Source organism: Agelaius phoeniceus, chromosome 5, assembly GCF_051311805.1.
Source record: "Agelaius phoeniceus isolate bAgePho1 chromosome 5, bAgePho1.hap1, whole genome shotgun sequence".
NCBI classification, from domain to species: Eukaryota; Metazoa; Chordata; class Aves; order Passeriformes; family Icteridae; genus Agelaius; species Agelaius phoeniceus.
The window spans coordinates 71,501,775-71,525,573 of record NC_135269.1 but is presented as its reverse complement, the minus strand read 5'-3'; the positions used below and the strand labels follow the sequence as shown (position 1 = coordinate 71,525,573).

The window sequence follows — 23,799 nt, the reverse complement described above, 5'->3', positions numbered from 1 at the left end:
AAATTAAACTGTAGAGAGCAGCTTGGGAAGCTGTGGGACTTGCTTACAGTGGCTTAACATATTGCTGTTAACATTCCTATTCTTTACAGGGTATTATTTTATAGGATGTTAATTTCAAATAATTACTGCTGTCATCATTTCCTGGCTCCCAGGTTGGTTGTAACCTCCAGCCTGAATACATTTGCCTCCTTTACCCCTCTGCCTTCTTCCTGAGCTTATCTATTGGTGATTAATTCCGATTTTTTTGTGTTAGTTGGTTGTGAAAATTGCTAACAAGATTCATATTCATTGATACAGCTTAGCAGGCCAGAAGAAAACTCCTTGTTTTTCTGGATTAGAAGGAAGAACATGTTGCATAAATTATCAGGGTGTGTAATTGGTCTTAATGAATATTTTAAATCAAGGGTACATCCGATAGCGTGTCGGTGTTTTGTCCTCTCTTTGTGAAGATGACATTAATGAAGTCCCATGTTCTTGGCAATGAAAAAGAGCTTGAAAGGATGAGGGAAAATCACTTTAATGATTCTAAATCGGTGCATTATTTAAACATATATTAAAAATATTAAATATATTTTAATTAAAAATTAAGATCCTGCATTAAAAAACTTCACAGGACACTTTCCTTTTTCTCCTATAACTGGCTTGGTGTTAGAGGAAAAACCTTCAGTGGGATTTTATCCAAACTGGATTTTTCTGGGGTCTTAGTGTGGAATAATTCATGGCAAAGGGTGTCTGATAAACCATGGGTCTCGGACAGCTTTTTCTTTCACCTTTTTTTACCTTTTACATCTTTTTAGGTGTTTTTCTTGGTCATTTTTCACATTCATGTAGGTCAGTGGCAGAGTGATTTCACTTGCTCCTGTTGGTGAAGACTCCAGTGTGTGTAAATACATTTTTGTGCTGTGCAAGGGAGATAATGAACTTTAAATAACTTCATTTGAGTTCTGCTGGAGTGCCACCCCCAGGGGATGTGAAATAGGAAATTCTGCCATCTCTTGGTTTGGAAATCCCTGAATTCTTGTTTTATACCATGGGTGATGTTTGCTCTGCATTCAGAGTGGAGTTTCTGTGCTTCCAAGCCTTCTCTTTTCATTCTGACTCCTATTTGTGAGGTAAAATCCTCTGCTTTTCCAAGTTGTCATCCACTTTGTCATCAAGGTAAATTTTCATCTCTCTCCTACACAAAAAAAGTGCTGTTCCAGCTCTGAGAGGAGTGAATTCTGTGTTCCAAATCTGACTTGGAATTTCTTCAGAGAGGTGGAGATTTCAGAGTGAAAACCTGGACAAGCAGAGGGGTCAGAGCTCCTGCAATTCCACCTTCCCTCATGGGGTCACCTGGGAGCCTCAGTGCTGGGAATTTTGAAAATTGGGATGGAAATAGGTGTGGAAATGACAGAGCATGGAAAGAGGCTGGTTTGTTGTTCCTGAACTGGTCCTGATTTCAGTGGAAGGTGCACAGAGACAGAGCATGGGCTGCTCAGCAGAATTGGAATTTCGGAACAGGAGGTGGGGTGGGAGCAAGTGGAGCTCGGAGAATTCGTGTCAGGATGAAGAAATGTTCAATCTGAGTCTGTCACCTGTGACAAAGAATGCTAATTACAATCTCAGATCATTCCCACATCAAATAAGCACACTTTAAAAACACTTCAGTTATGCCTATGTGGTATTTCTGGCTGTTGCATCATGGAGTGTCAGAGCTCATCTCGATGATTAATTGGCTTTTTGATTATTTAGCCTTTTCAATTAGAAGCATCATATTTGTGTTCTTCAGTGCTGCTGAAAAAACAATGCAGACGTTGATAATAAAGGGAGATGACAACAGAACAGATTAGTGTCAGCACAGTGTGCTCCTTATGGAGAAAATTATCCATATTCAGTGCCAGATGAAGCCTGTCAATTATAAAATATTTCAGTGACTGAGGGAAGATGCTCAACCTTTACAGGGTATTAATACAGGACAAAATAACTGTGCACAAGTGACAGCTGCGATAGTAAAACATCAACAATTCTATTCTCAGGGGGAATAACTGTTCATAAATTTGGTTTATGTGCTAAAAATCTTTTGATACTTCCCCAAAACCCAGCAATTCCCCGACCAGCTGCCAGTGTTTCTAGGTCAAAGATAGCACATAAGCTATTAGTTATTACATGCTCCACAGCAGCAGAGCAGGAGCAGAGAGTTGAACAAAGCAGTTAAAGAACAACCTTGCCCTGCTCTGCATCTGACTGGGGTGTGCAGCTGTGATTTAGGTGCTCACACGTGGGGCTTGGAAGGGAATTTGTCTCTGTTTTTCATTGTCCACCCACAGGAGGAAAGTGGTTCTTGACTGCAGTAAAACCCAGACATAAAACAGTGCTGAAGTCACTGAGTTTTTGTGCCCCACACTGTGTTAATTATTTTACTTACAAGTGCAAGGTCCTGCACAGGGGGCAGGGCAGTCTGTTGGGAAGGATGAAAGTTTGACAAGAAGGTCTCACAGATATGGATGCTTAGCAGAAAGATTTTTAAATGTAGAGTCTGATGAAGGAATAGAGATGGAAGCAAGTTTTGATATAGAAGAAAAGAATTGCTGAGCCAGTCTCACTGGCTAACCAAGGAGGCAAAGGGTGTGTTAGTTAGAAGGGGTTTTATGGCTTAGAGCAAAGGATAAACCCACCCCAAACAAGAAGATGTTTTTACCAAGCACAAAGAGAGCAGAGGCAAACAAGGCAGCAAATGGTGCAAGTAGGAAAAAAGTCTCAGAATTTTTCACTGCAAGAAAACTGAAAAACAACTTCTAGCTTAAACTGTAATGTGCTAACTTTGAGTGATTGGAGAACAGTGACATGAATATGGTAATTACAGTAGTTATGACAGGCTGTAGATAACAGTTCAGGTATAGATTGGTTCTACTGCATGAAGATGCTCAGCAAAGAAAAGTCTATAATGCCCTGTAACCAAAACCAAAGGGTCTGCAGGCCTGCCTGCAGCTGGAGCTGACAGCTGTGGGCACAGCTCTGTCACCCACAACCCTGGGCTGCTGTAACACCTTGGATACAATAAACTGCATTTTGGAGAGCCCCTGGAGGCCCACATCTCTCATTCAGGCTCTTATAGCAGTCCAAGCACAAATCCAGGCTGAGGGGTGAAAAGGATGGAGAGCAGCCCTGGGGGAAGGGACCCAGAACCCCCTGTGGGCAGCATGGGAGGGGTGGATTCTGTCCCTGTGCCCCTCTCAGGTGACACCCCCACCTGCAGAGCTGCCCCAGCCCTGGGGACAACAGCAGCAGCAGCACCTGGAGCTGCTGGAGAGAGCCCAGAGGAACCCATGGAGCTGCTCCAGGGCTGGAGCCAGGCTGGGAGAGCTGGGAATGTTCCCCTGGAGAAGGGAAGGCTCCAGGGAGAGCTTCCAGCACATTGCAGGCCTGAAGGGGCTCCAGGAGAGCTGCAGAGGGACTGGGGCCAAGGCCTGCAGGGACAGCACCCAGGGAATGGCTCCCAGTGCCAGAGGGCAGCCAGGGATGGGATCTTGGCAATGAGGAATTCCTGGCTGGGCTGGAATTGCCAGAGCAGCTGGGGCTGCCCCTGCATCCCTGCAATGCCCAAGGCCAGGCTGGACACTGGGGCTGGAGCAGCCTGGGACACTGGGAGGTGGCCCTGCCATGGCAGGGCTGGCACTGAGTGATCCTGGTGGTCTTTTCTAACCCAAGCCATTCTGTGACTCTCTAAGGAGAAATTTTTTTTTTTTTTTAATAAAGAAGAGCCCTTTATTTTTTTTTTTTTTTGGAATAAAGAGTGAAATCAGAGCCCTTTTTCAAGGGACGCCATTCCTACCCTGTGTGCCACATGCATCTCTGTCTGTCCTTACTCATGCACTTCCCTGTAGCTGAAGCTGTTCCATTTCTGGTGTTTATAGGGAAAATTGTTGATATCTTCACTCGCTTGTGTGGCATTCACATTTTCTGGAAAAATCCCTTTGCCCAGGATTTCTCTCCTGGGAAGCTGAGAAGCCTCAGAGAAAAAGGAAAACAATTTAATCTCATTTGCTTCTCCTGTGTTTTGCTGCTTTGGAATGTGGCTGGAGATTGTTTATCCAACAGGTGGTTGTTTCATTGGTTTCATGGGAATTGTTTTGACTCATTGGCCAGTCAGTGCCAAGCTGTGTCAGGACTCTGGAAAGAGTCACAAGTTTTCATTTTTATCTTTTTAGCCTTCTGTCTGTATCCTTTCTCTATTCTTTAGTATAGTTTAGTTTAGCATTCCTTCATATAATACAGTATCATGAAATAATAAATGAGCCTTCTGAGAACATGGAGTCAGATTCATCATTCCTTCTTATGTCTGGGGGCAGCCCAAATACAATACTCTTTGCCCTCTAATTGCAGTGGAGAGGTGCAGTATTTTTGCCTGGTTTCAGTGCCAGTCCCAGTGTCCATAGACTTTATTCATAACCAGCTCTACATCTCCAGTGGCCCCTTTGCTGTGCAGCTTCCATTCCCCATCATCCCTTGCAAACAATCTCCATGCAGAGCAGCTGCCATCCCAGCTTTCCTTCACCCCTTTGCTTTTTGCTTTACAACATTTTTTATGAAGGGCACACGACCCTCTCCTGCTTCTTGCTGTAGTTTTGGCATCACACAGACACTCAGTGAGCTGTGTGTGCTCCTGCTCTGCCTCTGAGACTGATGGGACTCCCCAGTTCCAATTTCCTCCAGCAAACCCAGCTATTTTCATGTTGCACTGCTTCCTAATGCTAATATGCATCATTAGGAGAATCCTGCCCCAAGTCATGGGAGCAGAAGGAAATTAATTTTAATACCCTGCTGTATGACACAACTGCTTAGTTTATCAGTGTGAATGAGCAAGATATGGATCCCCATATTAATCATAATATTTTCTACTGGAGCCAAATTTCTGTGCTCCTAGAAATACTTTTAAGTGTTGAGCAGTTTGGTGTGAAGGTGGATTTGGAGTGAGGTAATAGGATTATCCTGGAGCAGGAATCTGAGGGGTGGCTGAGGGAGCTGGGAAAGGGGCTCAGACTGGAGAAAAGGGAGCTCAGACTGGAAAAAAGGGGCTGAGCCTGGAGCAAAGGAGGCTCAGGGGGCCCTTGTGGCTCTGCACAAGTCCCTGCCAGGAGGGCACAGCCAGGGGGGTCGGGCTGTGCTCCAGGGAACAGGGACAGGAGCAGAGGGAACGGCCTCAGGGTGGGCCAGGGGAGGTTTGGAAATTGGGAAATTCCTTTCCTAAAAGGGCTTGTCCAGCCCTGGCACAGGTGGAGTTCCAATCCCTGCAGGGATTTAGACAACTTGAAGATGTGACACTTGGGGACATGGCTTGCTAGTAGCCTTGATGATCTCAGAGGGCTTTTCCAACCTGAACAATTCCACAATTCTGCCGTTCTGTGGGAATTTGGAGGTTTCAGTGTTACCTTGGATTCAGCACACATTTAACAGCCTAGGACTCACTGCTCTGACAGTCTCAGCCCATTCCACAGCCCCCACACAGCCTTGTGGTGGCTTTTGTGTGGGGACACTGGTGCCCCACAGAGGGCTCAGTGCCAGATCCCAGCCTGGGAATGCAGATATTGAGTTCAGGAAATGTTGATCCACTTCTCTGCACCCGTTTTTCCCCTGCCTTAAACATTGAGGAAGGATTTGCAAATCCCAAGCTCTGCACTTAATTTGGGGATTCTGCTTTCCATGGAGGCTGTCAAGGAGCATTAACCTTAAGGTAAGATGAGCACACAGAGCACAAAGCTCTGAGCTGATGGCACATTCTATCCCAGGTGTTAAATGGTATTATCCATCCTGCTTGCTACAGTAAATAGGATTTTGCTATTATGATGTGTCAGGATTTTCAGAGAAATCAAATTTACTAGACACTAAACTGCCATCCTCACTGCTGAGCAGCTTTATTCTGGGATCTTGTATTCATCCTAATCCTGTTGGTAGGAAATGCTTATACCAATTGTGTGGGGAAATTATAACTTAATGATCTCTTCCTTTTTCTATTCAAGGCTTAGGATGGCCCAACATGCTCTGCAGTGATAGCCCCAGTGCTGAGCTGAGGAGCTGATCTGCAGCTTCCCAGCCAGGAATTGGCTTTTGCTCATCAGCACAAGTGCTCAGGTGCCAGCAATGCCAGCCCCACATTTGTTGAGATGCTTCAGAGCCTTGTTTACCTTTTCAGATCTCAACAACTCAATACTCAGAAGCTGTTTGCTGGGCTTTTTGTAAAGTGGAGTTTGCAAGATGGAGATAACAGAGGGGGGACTGGTACACAGCAGGATAATAACCACAAACACTTTCATTCCCTACAAGGTAATTTAGCAATTTAAAGGGTTTTTTTTTTTCACTTCTATTTGTGTTCAGTCATCAGTGTGTTTACTCTTTGTGATCTCACGTGGCTGTAGCAGGGAGAATTCCATGAGCAGAGGATGATTCTACTCTCACCTCTCAGAGTGTTTAGAAGTCTGTGTTTGCCAGAGCAAACATGTTTACTCTCCCCACATTTGTGTGCATTCCTTCACACGTTCCAAAGCCAACTAGCAGGGATGTAGGTGCATGTTTGGAGACTTGAGGCTGCATCCAGCCAAGTAGGAAATTATTTTGGCTGATGAGCACTTAGGGAAGAGGCAGGGACAGCTCAACAAACCTGGTGTTCTCGTTCCCATGAAAGCATGGAATTACTCCAATATTCCCTAAATATCCGTGGTTTGAAAGAAAATAGGTCCATCATTCCCACTCTGCTCCTATTTTTGAGATTCTCTTGGTATTAGTTTCCTGTTTCTGTTTGCCTGGCTCTATTTCCCTTTCTGTATCAAATAAATAAATGTATATATGCACCCACACACACAGAGTCAATACTTTAACTCTATTTCCAAGCACTTTTCCAATAGAAGCAATAAAATACATTACAGCTTCCATGTGATGAATTCCACTGACTGCCATATCATCTCATTGTTAATGAATTGTGTTATTTCTGTGAAGTTAGTGGGGCCTTTTCCTTTTTAAATGGATATTCAGCTGCCACTGTGACTTCTTGCAGCTCTCCCAAATCGCTGCAGTGGGAGACCTGAGGAGAAAATCAAGATATATTAATTTCTCATTTTGTGCTTGGGCCAAGAGACTTTTCTATGTCTCAGCTCATGTGCTGCACCAGGGAGATAAAAGTAGGAGTTCATCAGACTTTCCCAGTGCTTTGTATTTTCCACATTGCTCCTGAAAAACCACCGTTTTTAGCACTGACCAGAACGTAATGTTTTTGTCAGTTTAGCATAATAAAGCTGTCAACCCAACCAGTGATCTTGCCAACATTAGAAAATTCCTCTTTTCAGATTTCATTCTGTTTGGGGGACAGAGCTTTTGTTGAATTGCTTCTTGCCTGGCAGGTTGAGATTAGGAAACTTGCTACCAATTACAATATCTGAAACCTCCACCTGATTGACAGCCCGGGCTGGAGTGTTGGATTTAATGCTCTGCCTCCATATCTTGCCCAGCCACAATCATTATTCTGAACAATTGGGTCTCAGCCTTGATTTCCTTTTTTTCCTCCTCATAATCTTCTATTTACCCTTTCTGACTAAGTAGCTAAGATGTTTATTATTAAACACACACCTCAGACATGCATTTTTCCCCCTAGTGCACCAAAAATGCAGAGTTTCATGTTTGCCATGAAAAATACCTGCTTCAGTCTCATCTTTCACTATCACATATCCAATCAATAGCAAGGCTGAAATGCTGCTTAATAACAAAATGAGGAGTTGTTCCACGCTGAATAGCAGCTATTGATGTTTCCCTAAATGTTTGTATATAGATTATTTTGCATTATGTATGTGTGTCTTTATAGAGAACAAAAAACCCCTGTGATAACCAATATTCCAGGATTTTTCCTGCTGTGCACTAAGATACCTGATCATTTTAACATGGAACCACAGTTTCATACAGGTTGTTGCAGTTTTTTATTGTGCCAGCATGTGCAAAAAAAAAAAAAAAAAAGGTTCAGAAAGACTTCTGGTTATTCTGTAGTTTCAATTCAGGGAAAAAGATGACTTAATTCCATGTTTTTATTTTGGAACAATTAGCACAAGTCCAAGGAGTGATGGTATCTGGATGGAAACTGATAACTCAGAGCCATGGAGCTGGGATGTGTTTATAGAATCACAGATTAATTTGGGTTGGAAGGCACCTAAAAGCTCATCCAGCTCCACCCCCTGCCATGTGCAGGGACACCTTCCACTGTCCCAGGGTGCTCCAAACCATCTGGGAATGCCCAACCTGGACAAGAGAAGGCTCCAGGGAGAGCTTCCAGCACATTGCAGGCCTGCAGGGGCTCCAGGAGAGCTGCAGAGGGACTGGGGCCAAGGCCTGCAGGGACAGCACCCAGGGAATGGCTCCCAGTGCCAGAGGGCAGCCAGGGATGGGATCTTGGCAATGAGGAATTCCTGGCTGGGCTGGGATTGCCAGAGCAGCTGGGGCTGCCCCTGCATCCCTGCAGTGTCCAAGGCCAGGCTGGACACTGGGGCTGGAGCAGCCTGGGATGATGAAATCCCAGTAAAGCCAAGTTTATCCAGCACCTGTCACTTTTTGAGTCAAAATTCCAGCATTTCCTCAGCCCCCTTGGTGATTGTGGGTGTTTTTTTGAGTGTAGCTTCATCTGAGCTTTTCCCCTTATCCTCCTTACAGAGCAAAAAAAGCTGTCACGAGAGGGAAATGTTTAAAACAGGCAAAAAGGACCAAACGGAAGGAATTTTTTGAATGTTAAAAGCTGTGTTTATCGCTTTACATAGGATATGGCAAAATGTTTTAACATATGGGGAGTTAATGAATAAGCAGCTTTTGCTTCACCCTGCTCTGTTCTCTCCTCCCACCATCTTCCCATCACAAGCTGAAGTTTGGGAACAAATACTGTGCTAAGTTAATGTTGGATTAAAGCAACCCTCAGGGAGGATTTCTTAATTGAGGTAACATAATTAGAAATGATTACAACTCTAAATTGAAGTGACCATTCCCCTGTGCTGGCCCTGCTGAGGGACCTCAGATCAGAGGGGCTGGAGCGGGTCCAGGGAAGGGAACAGAGCAGGAGAGGCTGAAGGAGCTGGGAAAGGTCTGGAGAACCAGGAGGGGCTGAGGGAGCTGGGAAGGGTCTGGAGAACCAGGAGGGGCTGAGGGAGCTGGGAAGGGTCTGGAGAATCAGGAGGGGCTGAGGGAGCTGGGAAGGGTCTGGAGAATCAGGAGGGGCTGAGGGAGCTGGGAAGGGTCTGGAGAACCAGGAGGGGCTGAGGGAGCTGGGCAGGGGCTGAGCCTGGAGCAAAGGAGGCTCAGGGGGCCCTTGTGGCTCTGCAGAAGTCCCTGCCAGGAGGGCACAGCCGGGGGGTCGGGCTGTGCTCCAGGGAACAGGGACAGGAGCAGAGGGAACGGCCTCAGGCTGGGTCAGGGCAGCATCAGGGGGCATTTTGGGGAAATTCCTTCCCAAAAAGGGCTGCCCAACCTGGCAGAGGTGGAGTCCCCATCCCTGGAAGGATTTAAAGCCCAGTGGATGTGGCACTTGGGGACATGGGGCAGTGGTGGCCTTGGAATGGTTGGACTCAATGACTTCAGAGGGGTTTTCCCACCTTAATGGTTTTATGATTAGAGGAAAACAGTCCCTTTTTGCCTGAGCATTAGATAGTAATTATTCTCATCAGAAAGCAATAATGTTTATGAGAAATTATGCTTTTTTTTTAAATTGTAAATAATCCTGCAAACCCAATGGCTGAAATCATGGAATCATAGGAACACTCTTCCTTTATTACAGGAAGACTCGCTGCCTTCATTTTCACTGCTGTCACTCTGAGTGATATTTTAATTTTTCCTGCCCCTAAAAATAGTCCAGTCCCATAACTGATGGACAAATTAAAGAATCCCCAGGAAATGCTGCTCAGAGTTTCTGTTTGCCAGCACAATAAATGCAGAAGGCAATAAATGTCCTCTTACATCAAGAGGAGGCGGGTAATGAGTAAATGATGGGAAAAGGGATTTTGAAAATAAATGATCAATCCACTCTAAGTTGAAAAACAATTTATTAATAGCTTGGCCTTCAGTGAGAGAGAGGGATCTGTGCAGCCAGAGGAGCTGGAGATGGACCACTGACACCTGGCAGCAGGAGATTTTTGGGAAGTCCATTTAGGTTTATGAACAATAAGCTGTGATTTAAACCCAGCTTTTTCCATATGAATTTTGCTGGTTCACTGTTGTGTTATAGGAAAAAAAGAGATTTAATTTTTGTTTCTGTAATTTAAGCACAGAGGATGCTGGCTTTGGGGAGAGCTTTGTGTAAAAGATGCAGCTTTTACAATGCCTGCGTGTAGGGGGATAGAACATAAGTAAATAAAGGTGGTATAGAAAGTAATTTTACCCCCTAAAGAGTTGCAGCTGGGTTAATTATTAAGGATGAGGAGCAGGCCTGATGTTAACAGGCCACACCTGTAGCCAATCAGAAGAGTGTTATAAAAGAGTGGATTGGATGGTTGAGAGGAACTGGAGTCAGTTGGCTGCTGTGAGGATGAGTCAGTGTCTAGAGGAGCTGCCTACAAGAACCATCAAGGAGGTACAAAACTCTGGCAATATGGAACCCTTGCAGTGTAGTGATAACAAACAGTGACCCCGACGTGATTTGGGAGAAATGACCCTGTGGATTTGAGACTAAACTGTATGACCCCATGGATTTGGGGAAACGGGATTTGACTATATTACCCTGTGGATTTGGGGAAAAGGACTTGAATACTAAACTATTGGTAAAATACATCAATCGCAGCTATTAATGTTTGTTAAATATGAGTATAAAAATTTTGAAGATAAGTACTTAGTAAACTGAGAAAAGCTGCAAAACTGAACCAACATTCAGAAATATATATGTATTTGTACTATAATATGTTGTCTGAACAGCTGTATAACTATTGGTTCTGAATGAAATATGTGAATATGTCATAATGTTAATTTATTTGAATATGTACTTCTAGAAATGCTGCAACTCTGTAATTCAAAAGGGGGAATTGTAGGGGGATACAGTATGGGTAAATGAAGGTGTTATAGAAAGTAATTTTACCCCCTAAACAGTTGCAGCTGGATTAATTATTAAGGATGAGGAACAGGCCTGATGTTAACAGGTCACACCTGTAGCCAATCAGAAGAGTGTTATAAAAGAGTGGATTGGTTGGTTGAGGGAAGCTGGAGTCAGTTGGCTGCTGTGAGGATGAGGAAGAGTCAGTGCCTAGAGGAGCTGCCTACAAGAAACATCAGGGGGGTACAAAACTCTGGCAATATGGAACCCTTGCAATGTAGTGATAACAGAACTTGTGCAATATAATGGCAACACTGAGGAAATGTGGGCTCTGCACTGCGTCCTGCTCTGGGTTTATCATTTTTTCACCTCATTTTGTTGTGCTTTTCATGTGCAGAGGTCAAACCCTGCCCAGGAGTGGCTGTGTCCAGTGACAACATCCTTTAAATCAGGGAGAGTCTGGCCACAGTGAGAGCTGAACCAAAATCCTGGGATTGTGGTGCAGAGACAAGAGAGCTGCACCAGCTCTTTCTGACATTGTTTGTGACACAGATCCTGCCTTTGGCCAGGCTTGGCCACACGAATGAAAGTGTAAATAAAGGTTTTTCTTCTGCCTTGAGAATTCACTACAAAAAGCAAAATTCTGTATTTTTCTGTGTTCTGTGGAACTCCCTTGAAACTTAAACAAGGAATTTAAAACTGGGAGAAGGAACTGTCATTAAAGATGATCAGAGGGAGTTGTAGGAAGAAAATAGGAGACGAGAGAAAATCAGAGTAATGGACTTGGTGACAAGCCTAGTGACAACTTTTTTGCAGCCAAATTTTTGCTTTAAAGAGCAAAACCAATTGGTTTTGGGCACTGCAAGTTTCCTTTAAAATCTCTGATCCCCCATTCCTTCAGGAGAGGTGAGATGGCGTCAAGTTTCTGTACTTGTGAGATCCTCCTGGAAAAATAATGTGCCATTTTTACACTCATCCTTACAAGGTGGAATTTTCTTCTCTTTTTTATTCTGATTGAACTTTTTTCCACCCTCTTTGTGGCTTCTGTTTTTGGGTGTGAAATAGGCCCAGCTCTGCTCTGTTGGTCTTGGTTTTAATTGGGCATTTGCCACAGTAGAAGTGGCTGAACCCTCAGAGCTGGGGTTGGGGACAGAAATGACCCTTTGAAATTCAGAAATGCTGGTGGCATGTTCAGCCCCTTCAGTGTGTCAGGGAGGAATGAAAGTGCCCAGATTTCACTCCTTTGGAACCCAAAAGCATTTTCATACCTGAGAGCTGGGGCTGTTCAATGCAGCTCTATTCACATGCATATTGCTGGCCCTCTAAAGGCATTGCCTTTTGAAATGGAGGAGGATAATCATGTGTTTGAAATCAGGAGATGCTCTCCTGCCACTTTAGAAATCTTGATTTTTTTTTTTTTTTTCCCCCCTATGTCAGGGAGTTTAACCCTTTGCAGGCCAGAATCACTAGGGGAATTTGTGCACAGGGAAGCAGCAAAGCAGAGCTGTGGTAATTGGGAAGCAAATCCAAATGAACTCTGGCAGAGGAGTTCAAACATTTGTCTGATTCTCAGAAGAGAGTTATCATTGTTTTCAATGTCTTACTTTTTTCATATCTGGTACCGCTTTAATCCAGTTCAGAGATTTTTTTTCCTGCAACAAAAATTGTCTATTTATTTATCAACTTAAAGCCCAAAGAAGATATTCTGTTTCCCACAGACTGAGACAATAATGCAGAATATTTTCTGTTGTTTGGTACCATATGTGTTTTTAAAAGCACTGCAGATCATTTTTGTTCCATGCCAGCTCTGATATGTGTTCATGCCAAGCTTCCTGTGGGTATCAGGAGTTCAGAGAATCGTGGAATCAGAATGGTTTGGGTTGGAAAAGACCTTAAAGCTCATCCAGTTCCAACCAAGGGACCCTTCCACCATCCCAGGCTGCTCCCAGCCCTGTCCAGCCTGGCCTTGGACACTTCCAGGATCCAGGGGCAGCCACAGCTTTTCTGGGAATTCCATCCCAGGGCTTCATGGAACTGCTTCTGTTTCATCCCTTGGGAAATTCACCATTTTTTCACTTTTCTCACCGTTTTTTCACACTTCTCACCATTTTTTCACTGCCTCACTTTCAGCAGGCAAGAGAAGAGCAGTGGAACCATGCAGATACTGAGTGAATTCTCTGATAAATTCTGTACCAGGAGGCAGCACACAATTCATTATCCAGAGGCATCAGTTAAAATGTGCAATCTTTTCCTGTAACCATTTTATTCAGCAACTTGTGAGGGCGTGATTTTCAATGGTTATTTACTCATTTCTGGCACTCCTTGTCTGCCATGTGTTCATCCTGCTTCCCTTTCTGGATCAGATTCCAGCTTTTAAGATGAGGAATTGTTGTTTTTCATATAGGGCAGCTCCTGTTTTACGTGGATTTGCTGTGCAGGGCAGTGAAACAGCAAAATGCAGTGTACAAAACTGAATATTGGGGACTTTTCTGGGTTGTACTGAAATAACTCCTGCATCAGTTTTCAGCAAATCCTGCTCTGTGGTGTTTGGGGCTGGATGTGTGTGTGGCTTTCTGGGATTACAACAATAATGGGAAGATTTTTCCCTCTTTTTTTCATTCCCATCTCCTGCTGGTTTTGGGTTTCTGGAGCTTTGCATTCAGCAGGTAAAACTGGAAGAGGACACAATGAACCAAAACAAAACTTTTTGGAAGCTCTGGATTGCTTTGTTAAGAGGAAGAGGGGAGGGAATTCTGTCCCTGTGCCCCTCTCAGCTGAGACCCCACCTGCAGAGCTGCCCCAGCCCTGGGGACAGCAGCAGCAGCACCTGGAGCTGCTGGAGAGAGCCCAGAGGAACCCATGGAGCTGTTCCAGGGCTGGAGCCAGGCTGGGAGAGCTGGGAATGTTTCCCTGGAGAAGGGAAGGCTCCAGGGAGAGCTTCCAGCACATTGCAGGCCTGCAGGGGCTCCAGGAGAGCTGCAGAGGGACTGGGGCCAAGGCCTGCAGGGACAGCACCCAGGGAATGGCTCCCAGTGCCAGAGGGCAGCCAGGGATGGGATCTTGGCAATGAGGAATTCCTGGCTGGGCTGGGATTGCCAGAGCAGCTGGGGCTGCCCCTGCATCCCTGCAATGTCCAAGGCCAGGCTGGAGCAGCCTGGGATGGTGGGATTGCAATGGGATGGGATTGAAGGTCCCTTCTCACCCAAACCATCCTGGGATTCTGGTATCAAGGAGGCTCAGAATTCATCCCAAGGAATTTTTATGGAAGTTGGGGATGGAAAAGGGAAGGGAGACCCTTCCTGGAGTCCTGAGATTCCCCGTGAAGCCCCCAGATCCCAAAATTCCTTCTTAGAGAGGAGTTGGGGTGGGGATGGATCCAATCCCAGACTGGGAGAGCTGGGAATGGAGGGAATTCCCTGGGAGAGGGAGACTGGGGTGGGATCTTGGCAATGAGGAATTCCTGGCTGGGCTGGAATTGCCAGAGCAGCTGGGGCTGCCCCTGCATCCCTGCAATGTCCAAGGCCAGGCTGGACACTGGGGCTGGAGCAGCCTGGGACACTGGGAGGTGGCCCTGCCATGGATGGGGTGGAATGGGATGAGCTTTAAGGTCCCTCCCAACCCAACCCATCCTTTCACTCTTTAAAAAGAAAATCAGAGTTGTTTGGAATGAAAGGAGAGCCCCAGTGTGAAATCAGAGCCTTTTTCAGGGAATGCCATTCCCTGTGTGCCAGAGCTCAGTCTGTCCTTACTCTGTCCTTACCCTGTAGCTGAAACTGTTCCATTTGCTGTCTTTAAATGATAACTGTTGATATCTTTTCTCCCATCTCCCTCTAATTCCATGAATAGGTGCTGTATTTTTGACTTTACACTTCCAAATAATTCCTTGGCAGCCAAACACACCCTGAGAAACAAATCCAGCCCAGCCTGTGTTCATTGCACCTCTCCAACAGCTTCCATGAGCCTCCTTCCTTAGAAACTGAAGAGTTTCTGCTGCTCCTGTCACTGCATTTTTTAGAAACTTTCTTTAATTATATGTTTAAAATAATGTGCAGAATGCTGATGGTTTGAGAATCTCTTGTGGCTGAGCAGGCTGGAGTTTTTCAGTGGGATCTCAACTGAGCAAAACAAAACAATTCTGTGTATAGGTGAGATGAGTTATTGGATAATAGTAGAGGTTGGGCTTCCTTTTGTTAGAAACTGTGCAGAAATTGAGGTTTTTTAAAGGGCTTTTAAAAAGCAGTAAATGACCCTTTTAAATTCAAAAAACATCAGTGAATTTTTTGCTTTGAATTGTTGCCATGAACTGACAAGAGATTATTTCAGGTACTTGTAAAATTGAAAGAACTTCATGAAAAACTGAGAAATCCTTACAAGACCTGTGCTTTTATATTGGAAAATCAAGTGTAAAGTGCTGTGTGTGTTTGTACCATGCAGCATGTGGGATGTTTTTGAAGTGGGAGTTTTACCAGTGGTTGACAGAACAAGGATTTAGTGCCAGTGTTTGAGGGGATATTTGATGTCTTTTTCCTGCAGTAGTTGCTGCAATTAAAAGTTTGCAGACATTTGAACCTCCTTTTATGTGACTGAGTTTACTGGCAGTGTTTTACTCCTCTTCTTGCCCAGGCTTAAAGAATTTGAAGACAAAATTACTGGGGAATTTCAGGGTGCAGGTGCCACAAATACAATTCCTGCTGGAAGGAATTCCTGGCCCTGCACAGGACAACCCCAAAAATCCCACCCTGTGCCTGAGAGAGCTGTCCCTATGAGGTAATTCCAGATTTTACAGTAGCAAAAGGGATGTTTCTCCTGTAGCTGCCCAGATTAAAGATGTGGGAGCTTTTGAGAGTCGCTTTTGTACTTGGAGGGAGAAAAAGGAGAAAAAAAATATTGATTATATCAAGTTCATCCTCAATGCTCTCATGCTTTATAAAGCAAAATACAAAAATCCAAATTTACAAGTATTTCCATATGTTATCAGCCAGCTGGGGAATCAATACAGAGATGGAATTTATCCAGCTGGACCTGTTGCTGTGAGGAGTGAAGGAGAATTGCAAATGAAGTGGTTGTGTTTGTGGCTTTTTGAAAAACTACAGCGTGGAATCCTTCTCTCAGCTGGGAGGTGTTATTTGGGCATGGCACAAGTCTGGAACAGAGCATTTGTGGGTCTAAATTCTGGTGTTTTTGTAAATCTCAGAGTGGTTTGGTTTGGGAGGGACTTGAAAGCTCATTTCCATGGCAGGGACACCTTCCATTATCCCAGGGTGCTCCAAGCCCCATCCAACCTGGCCTGGGACACTTCCAGGGGTGAATTCCATCCTAAAAAACAAATCCCAGGATGGGTACAGGGGTTGGCAGACCTCTTATAACCCTACACAGGGAAATGTTGAATTCACAGATTTGACTCCAAGAAATGGTTGCGGTAGAGGGTCAGAGTGTGTGACACAAAGTGAGTTCACAAAAATAGCTGAATGTCTGTTCAGGGAAAAAGGGGAATGTCTGGAGAAATGCAGGTGTGCAGCACAATGGAGCCCTTGGAATGGGAAAGAAAAATAAAAGTTACAGTAGAAAATAATCCAACCTGTAGGACAGAACATCCCTCAAACACCAGGGTGCTCCAAGCCCCATCCATCCTGGCCTGGGACACTTGCAGGGGTGAATTCCATCCTAAAAAACAAATCCCAGCATGGGTACAGGGGTTGGCAGACCTTTTGTAACCCTACACAGGAATTTCCTACAGGGAAATGTTGAATTCACGGATTTGACTCCAAGAAATGGCCGTGGTAGGGGGACACAAAGTGAATTCAGAAAAACAACTGAAAAGTCTGTTCAGGGAAAAAGGGGAATGTCTGGAGAAATGCAGGAGTGCAGCACAATGGAAAACTTGGAATGGGAAGGGAAAATTAAGGTTAGAGTGGGAAAAAAAGTCTGTTTGTAGAACAGAACATGCCCCAAATAGCTGTGGGATGGCTGAAATGCAGAATAACGGCTCTGGCTTCAATGATGCCCTGTGGGAGGGAGATGGAAATGGCCACTGGGAATAAACCAAACTCAGGAAGAATGCAGGAAAAAGGAGCCCAGGAAATGGTGGGAATCACCTTCAGAGGCCACAAAACCCAGTTACAGATGAGGAAGGTTTGTAGGAGTCTGTGTTTGAATTATTTGGCCTCGTGTGTCAGCCAGCTGTAGGAATTTGGTGGGTTTTGCCTCATTGAGAGCAACGCTGTGATTTTTAAACCTCCAGATCAATGTGCTTGGTGCTGATAATTCCACTGTGTCATGCTTTCATTTTCCTAGGTCCTGGATTGATTCTGAGCAGGTTTTTAGGGAGAGCCCAGCTGCCTTAGTTGTGGCTGCTTTTCCTTCAGGAGGCAGCTCCTGAGCTCAGTGGGTCTGCTGGGATCCACTCTGGGAAAAGCACTGCAAAATTCTCCCTTGCCCTTGATTTAAACATGCTCAGAGCTTGTTTCCTTTCTTGCTTCCCTAAATTTAAATTAATTAATTTCCCTAAATTAAATTTGAGCAGAGTTCTCCACCTAATCTGAGTGTAAAATGCAGTTTGCTTGGATTCAGGTGCTTATCACTCATCCAAACAAATACCTACATTATTTTTCAGCAGGGATTTTTTTATATCAGCATTTTTGTTTACTGATTCCTCCTCGCTGCTCTCACCTGGTGTTCAAAGCAGCTGCCAGAGACCATCCTTGAAGTCCTTTAGTTGCTTCAGCATCACCAAAACCTGATACAGATCCATAGATTTTTACAGTTTGGCTTTTGTTGTAGCAGCATCAGCTGTCAGTCACTTGGTATCAGATCCTCTGCCTTTTCTTGTGGCTGTTTTCACTTGGATCTTGAACTTTGCACAATGAAAAAACAGCTCTGCATATTCACCCCCTCTTTGCTCTCCTGCTGATCCCGACCATCAAAATAGCACCTGACAGTGAGACCAAAATTCAGATTATTTGTGGCAGCAACATTCAAAAAAGTTCATTGCTCTGACCAAATTAAAGTGGTTTTGAATATCAAACTCATCCTGTTTGGATGCTGCAGCTCATAATTCCACAAAATGAGAATTTGATAGGCTTGATCAAGCTGGTTCCTGAGGAAAGTTCCCACAAACACCAGCTCAAAAAAAAACACAGACAAAACTTTTTAAAGCAGCGAGAGAAACAGCAACGAGCCTGTGCCATGGCATTGTTTCCAGGGTTGTTGGATTGAGAGAGACAGAATATTTTAGGATTTTTTTTTTCAGGAACTTTATTCATGGTCTGTCTCAGGCTGGCGTGTGAGTGTTATTTGTGCTTTTCAAAAAATGGTAATCTTGCACTCATTATGGCCTGAGGCAGCCAATCTCAGGCAGCAGTGATGGGGGAGATCTAATAAACACAGCTAAACCCAGCTCTTTTCCATTGATTTGAAAGAAGACAGAGCTAATCTGTGATTCTTTCTGTTGGGCTTCTGCCACAAGATGAATTTCACCTCCAGCTGCAGAGCAGATTGCACATCTACAAGCCAAAAGAGATTTTCACTCTGATAGCAGATCTGAATTTCCATATTTATGGAGTTGTTCTGACTGCAGGGGGCCTTGGGAGGTCCAAGCACTTGCTCAGAGCAGGTTGGTGAGGGCTTTGACAGGGGGATTTTTGGGGACCTCCAGGGCTGGAGATACCAAAACCTCTGATGATCCCTGTCCCTCAGCTATCCTTGGAGGAATTATCAAATTATTTTTTTGACCACTTTCACGGGATCTCTGCCTCCAAAAACTGGCCAAAATGAGTTGGAAACAAGTGGTGGTTAAAGGGATTTCCCCAGATTTTCCTTGACTTTGAGATTTCCCCTTAAAATCGTGGCTGCTGTAGGCCATGGAAGGGCTGCCCTGGACTCTGCTGAAGTTTTCCCAAAGGAGCTTCATGGATGACCTCAAATTGTCTTCCTTTGGGTCTGCAACACCTCAGGACTTGGAAGATTTGGAATGGAAGATTTCACCTGAGCTGACTTTGTGCTGCTGTAGCAAAGCTGAGTGTTTGGGAATGATCCATGCAGAATGGACAGCTCTGTCCATGGAATAAAACTCTTGGGATTGCCTGTTTTGTTCCAAAACACTTGGGAATTCCAAACACTTGGAAGTCACAGCCATTCCTGGATGGGACCCTGAGCAACCTGGGCTAGCTGGAGATGTCCCACCCCATGGTAGGAGTTGGAACTGGATCATCTTGAAGGTCCCTTCCATCCCAAACCATTCCAGGATTGTAGAATTTATGCTGATCCTGCTTTGCTTTGAGCTGTGGTTTCCTGTGATGTCATTTTTGTTTTGCATAAGTGGCCACTGGACCAGTATTGAAGAATTAATTCCATAAAAGCAACCAGCACCAGGAATTTAAAATCCTCATTCCTGTGCTGCTGTCTGCACCTGATGCCACCAACAGAAGGGAATTCCCTGCTTAGATTTCTTGGGCATCACCCCTGGCAGCAGCAATTCCCATTCCTGTGTGCCTCAAAGATGTACCACACTCATTTTGGGGGCCGTGGAGAAATAACCCCATTGGGAAAACAGAATTTAAACCATGGAATAGTGACAGGGCTGAGCTGAGAGGGGAAATTGGAAATGGGAATGATCTAAATGAGGCTTCTCATCATCAGGAAGGGCCATAAATACACTTGTGCATTTTCAGGTGCATCTCTAAGCCTGAGCACATTTGTATTAATACCACTACTACAATTACATGCAGATTAGCTGCTTGGCTGAATAGCTGTAAGAGCTTGGAATAGATTTGTCCTTTTCACCAAGGTTTTCATTTTCTTTGGCAGCTCTGAGTGTTAACAAATTAGAGATCGATGTTCTAGCGGGGCAGAAAAGTGAAGTGAGCCATGGCTGGGGAGAAACTTCAGAGCCATTAATAGTTGCAGTTAAAGGTATTAGTTAGTGGTGCCTGAAAAACTGAGTTGGAAATTCAAAAGAAAAGGTCAAAAATCGTTCTCTTTTTCCCCATTTTCTGCTGATAACTGAGTTAAGTATTTTACCCTGCTTGCTGCACTTTGAATATCTTTGACATCTTTGAATATCACTGAAATTTTTGACAAAAACCCATCATGGAATCCAGCAAATACTGGTGGGGAGTGAATTTCCATTCTGCAGGTTGCTCCTTTGTGTTGTGGAATCACAGATTGGTTGGGACCTTAAACTTCACCTCATTCCAACCTGCCACGGGCAGGGACACCTCCCAGGTTGTTGTTTGTGTGGGGGTGTGGCATTCTCAACAACTTTGGGTACTTTTTGGGTTTTATTTCTCTGTAGGAACAGGCACTGGGTGGTTTCAAGTGTCCCAAATCCTCCCTTGAGTCTGTGACAGTTCAGGCACCCCTTTTGTTACAGGCACAGCCTGGTCCTGACCCAGCTTCTCCCAGGACACAGCAGACAACTTCAAAACACAGAAGTTTTGAAGTTCCAAAACTTCACTTGGAAGTTTTCTAAAGGTAGAAGAGAGGGCATTGCACTTAAATTTGAAACAGGGAGCTCTGTGCAATCACCACCAAAATCCTGATAATTGCCTTGATCTCAGCTTCCTTATCTGGGTGTCCTCAATAGGCTCAGTCCCAGGTTCCTTCCTTTGCTTTTTATTTTTTTTCTCTGTGGGGCTTCTCTTTCACTTTGAATTCCCTCTCCCTGCCTTGCAGCCACTTCTCCCACTTGTTGCACATAAGAAATTCTCCTGTGCTGTAAAAGCTCATCCCCTGCTCTGTCCATTCATCTTTAATCCCTGATCTGTCCTGAATTGTGCTGGGAGGGATTTGTTGGGTCCTTCCCCAAAGGCACCTTTGATGCTGTAGTTCAGGATTGGAAAACTGGCTTGCTTTGGGCAGTGACCATTTTTTTTGTGCAAAGATGCTCCATTTGGATAAATTTCATAAAATCCTGATTTTCAGCCCTATGGCAGAGCCACAGAACTTTGCCCAGTGAGGGCAGTCAGTCCCCTCATTAAAAAGGAGCTCCTAATAGGGTTTAAAAACAAGAATAAAAGCCTTAAGTGTTATGTAGGATCTCTGAATGTGGATTTGGACATCCTTAGTTTCATCTCTGGAATAAAAACTGCACCAATTGACTGACTAGAGCAGCTGGATCAAATGAGAGCAGTCAGAACTTGTAGAAAGAATAACTTATCTAAAAATTCAAGCACAGGCCTGATGTGCTGACATTTCAGAAGAAATTCCCTCATCCATAGATCATTTGGAGGCAGAATGAAGATGCAGTGTTACTTGGGAAGCTGTCTGATGTTAAATGCTTGGTTTTCCATAGCTTATTAAAATCAATTCAGGCACAAATAGAGGCTTTAAACTCAAATGAAAATGCCATTGGAATGGTCATATTTATAAAGCTGTAATTTAATGTAATTTGGAACTGGGGTGGAGGCACAAAGCAGCTGATGGCTTTATTGGGTTTTTTTTGGTCTTTTTTTTTTCCCTAATTCCTTCTCTCCTCGCTCACTTGGTGGCAGTTCCAAAGATGAAACATGACTGGAGGTTTTCAAGTTTATTTCTTCTAATCTTGCCTTTCTCTCTGTAGTCCAGAGGAACCCATGGAGCTGCTCCAGGGCTGGAGCCAGGCTGGGAGAGCTGGGAATGTTCCCCTGGAGAAGGGAGGGATCCAGGGAGAGCTTCCAGCACATTGCAGGCCTGCAGGGGCTCCAGAGAGAGAGCTGCAGAGGGACTGGGGCCAAGGCCTGCAGGGACAGCACCCAGGGAATGGCTCCCAGTGCCAGAGGGCAGCCAGGGATGGGATCTTGGCAATGAGGAATTCCTGGCTGGGCTGGGATTGCCAGAGCAGCTGGGGCTGCCCCTGCATCCCTGCAGTGTCCAAGGAAGGACTGGAGCACCCTGGGATAGGGGAGGTGTCCCTGGAATGAGCTTGGAGGTCCCTTCCCCCCCAAACCATTCTGGGATTCTGGGATTTGGGACACTCAGAATCCATCCCGAGGGATTTTTATGGAAAATGGGGAGAGAAAAGAGAGGAGAAGGGAAGGGAGACCCTTCATGGTTTGCTGAGATTCCAAGTGAAGGCCCTGGGTCCATGAATGTCTTGGGGAGGAGATGGATCCAATGCCAGCCTGGGAGAGCTGGGAATGTTCCCCTGGAGAAGGGAGGGATCCAGGGAGAGCTTCCAGCACATTGCAGGCCTGCAGGGGCTCCAGGAGAGCTGCAGAGGGACTGGGGCCAAGGCCTGCAGGGACAGCACCCAGGGAATGGCTCCCAGTGCCAGAGGGCAGCCAGGGATGGGATCTTGGCAATGAGGAATTCCTGGCTGGGCTGGAATTGCCAGAGCAGCTGGGGCTGCCCCTGCATCCCTGGCAGTGCCCAAGGATGGGGCTTGGAGCAGCCCGGGTCAGTCTTGAGTTTGGACTAAAAATAAGTGAAACAATTTCCTTGTGCCTTTGGAAATCTCTTTTGAGGCTCTTCAGATCTCAGGCTCTGTGTCAACAGGATGATTAAAACAAAATGCTCCCTATTATCCACAAATGGCTTTGTTAAAGATCCTGAGATGAAATGGCCACAAGTACAATTAAGGGAGAAAAGGAGCTTAACTGCGGCAGAAACCGATTTTAAAAAGGCACAGAAAACTTCCCAATTTGCCATTCAGGGAACAGGATAATCTTTGCCTGCCGATGCTTTGAGTCTTTTCGTGGGGGAGGATGAGAAGGAGAGCGAAGTCTTTAAATTAAAAATTCTCCCCTGATTCTCAAAGGTGCCAAACAGCCCAAGCCCTTGGTTCCTTTGGTGGGTGGAGCAGGTGCTGAGCTGAGCTGGAGTCAAGCTGGGCTCATTTTTGTCTTTCCCAGCACTGACTTGAAGCAAAGGGCAGATTTGTCTCTTTTGTATGCAAGTCAAAAGTCTTTTTTTTTCTTTGTCCAATCAGCTGTTAACTATGTAACTATTAAATTTAATTTTTAAAAAATTAAATAGATTGCATGAATGTTACTCTCCTAATGAATCTCTTCAGGGCTTTAAGGGCTTAAAAGCAAGAATTCAATGCCAAAATCAGTCGTGGTCTGTCTACAGTAAAAAACAGTTTCACCACATTTTTAATAAAATAGTGCATATAGGTGAAGCATCTCTGGTGAAATTAAATGAGGGATCTCAAGTTCTCCTGGTTCTTTTGATAATCTTTTATCAGCTTGGATGACACAGGATCTCTCAGAACTTTCCCTGCTTGCAAATCTGAAGATTTTCAGCCCAGAGTGAAACGTGTGCTTGTGCTTTGAGTTCCTCCATGCAGACAAAACACTGACCTTCTGAGGGGCTCCAGGGATTTATTTTCTGACACAGACCTTTGAAATCAGAGCTCTTGAGAGAAATAATTCTCCTCTTATTCCTCCAGCTTTAAGGAGCTTCTGCTTCCACTTTTGCTCAGGGAAAATGATTTCAGTGGCAAACGTGGTGAAAACACTTTCACCAGTGGCCACATGTCATTTTTTTCCTCCTGACTTATGGCATTATTTATATTTTCTGTGGCTCTGTGTTTGTATCAGGGCAAATTGGATGGATTTAAAAGTGAAATGGAAATTCTCTTTAACTTCTCATTCAGCCTCTGTTTCTTTCAGTTCACTTGGAGGCAAAAGGCACCACTTGTTACTCATTTTTACTGCAATATCTTCATTATCTTTGGGCCAGAACCTCTGGGTTTGGGTTTGAAGGGGACTTTAAACTCATCCAGTGCCACCCCTGCCATGGCAGGGACACCTCCCACTATCCCAGGCTGCTCCAAGCTTGGACAGGTGGGAAGTGAA

General features: G+C 44.8%; 1 protein-coding gene across 2 annotated transcripts in view; it reads left to right on the top strand.

The window, feature by feature from the left end:
• The window catches only part of CHCHD3 (coiled-coil-helix-coiled-coil-helix domain containing 3), a 147,391-nt gene that overhangs the window by 89,374 nt on the left and 34,218 nt on the right, over positions 1-23,799 (top strand). The window lies entirely within an intron of this gene.